Consider the following 2,302-nt stretch of genomic DNA (forward strand, 5'->3'; position numbering starts at 1 on the left):
CGAAACCATGAGCAGTACTCCAAGAATACATCAGCGCGCCCGAGATTAACTACGACGGCGGATTGATGCATGTATAAATGCCCGCAGAGGGCATACTTAGCATCTTCTCTGAGAAAGAGTTGCAAGTAGCGTAGGCCAGTGCGTTCTGTTTGTGTGTGCTTCCTATGATTAATGAGTCGGAAAAATGAGTTGTAACATGGAAACAAAGCGTTTCCAGACCCATGCTCATATAACATAATTTCTTCATCTACGTGTGAAGAATGTGTCCTCCAATTTGTACAGTACATTTATGTTGCACTCTGTATACTATGCACTTAAGGAGAGTTGTTGCAGGAAGACTATTCATTTGGAGGCCCAGATTTGGCGAAGATCCTGATTTTGTGGGGAAAATATATCTAAATTACAAAGAAATTTGAAGAGAACTCTGGAAGAAATATTGGAAGTAGACACTGTGATTCCAAACAGACCAGAACCTCTAACCAGCAAACTGAGATGTTCGCTATGTTCAAGAAAAAGAAACAGAAGAGCAAAATTCTGTTGCCAGAATTGTAGAGGGCGATCTGTGATGAACATAGAGCACTAATTTGTGCCGAGTGTGCTCACTGGCAATACAAATAGTGACTGATATTAGTTACAGATTTCTATTTCATTCTAAAGTAGGGCTTACATTAGCTTAATCTTTTTTATGCATTTTTCCACAAATATACTATAATAGTAACTAATTTTGTAAACACCCTATGCCGAAACAGCCTGTAAAAATCAGATATTTCATCATATTATATTGCTTTATACATTCAAGTTCAGACTCACGTTGAACAGACACATGTAATAAAACGAACATAAAAACTAATTTTCAGTGTGATGTTGAAGCGTGATAAGTACCAAATTTGTAAACATCCTTGTTAGTCTTTGTAATAACTCAGTAAAGTCAAGTAAGACATTCTATTGCATTACACACATTCAAATGCAGACATTAAAAAGCACAAAACATTATTTATAAATAATTCTATGCACATATTGTTAAGATACTGCGTTACTCATTGTTGTAATAACAAAAAAAAACTGTTACAGAGAATTATATAGTTATTTACAACCTCCCACATATATAAGAATGTCCTGTGTATCTATTCATTAGCTTACAACCCCTGGTATATGATAATATTTACTGGGGTCCAATGAACCACTATGTGAGGTACAAGGTTATTCAAATCGAGCGTGAGGTGCGAGAGTTAAGAAGGGTAGCAAAATACTTTTTCTCAGTAACGCGACAAGAAAAAGGCTGCACGTTACCTGAACAGTCGACATTAAACATTCGTCTCTGTTGATCCATTGTGGACGTGAGACAGCGGCTGGTGAGATATTTAACGAAGAAATTCGCCCGACAGCCGTGCAAATTGAGAAGTTATTTTATTTTGTTTCTGGATGGCGTGAATTCTCAAGTGCTTCCTTCGAAGAGTTGACTGCAACTGAAAGTTGTCTGCCAGTATTGGTAATCTTTGAGAGGTGCATATGGGGTCTCCTGAAGATGGCATATTGAATTGCCGAAACTGATAGCAAAAAACAAAATAAAATAACTTCTCAATTGGCGAATTTCTTTGTTATAAACTAAACATTCGTCTATGAGGACGAAGACAGGCAGCTTAAATGCACAAAATTCAAGAGTATTGTACAATACGCTTCCGGCACTTACGCTCTGGACAAGGTTGTAACGGGTAGAAAAGACCCACCGTGGATCAACAGCCGTGTTAGAAAGACGATACCACAGAAAAAAGACACCTTCATCATAGGTCTAAACGCAGTCAGATCTAAAAGCAGTCAGAATGAACGTACAAGTAACTGGCACGAGTTGTTTAACAAATTGTGTAATCTTACAGCTATCACTTGAAAATGGCACATACCGCGAAATAGCGATTGAGAAATTCAGACATTGATTATCAGCTAGCTATGTTTGCCCATAATACCCTGAAGGCAACAGACAGAGGCACCCACGTTGACCCTATGCTCTCTGATTTCCGGAGGGCATTCGTTATAGTTCCATTCGGTCTCCCAGCGAGCAAAATACAACCTTAATGCAATATCAGACTAGAGCTGTGATTATATTCAAGACTTTTTAGCAGCTGAGCGCAACGAGTCGTCCTTGATCTGGTGAAAACGTGAGATGTGCCTGCAACCTCGGGAGTTACCCAAGGAAGAGTTAAAGCGCGGTTAATGTTCACGATATGCATAAATGATGTGTTTGAGCTATTCGCAGATGATGCTTTTGTGTGTAGCAGTCACAACGTCAGAGAATTGTGACGAAATT

Source organism: Schistocerca americana, chromosome 5 (assembly GCF_021461395.2).
Source record: "Schistocerca americana isolate TAMUIC-IGC-003095 chromosome 5, iqSchAmer2.1, whole genome shotgun sequence".
NCBI lineage: Eukaryota > Metazoa > Arthropoda > Insecta > Orthoptera > Acrididae > Schistocerca > Schistocerca americana.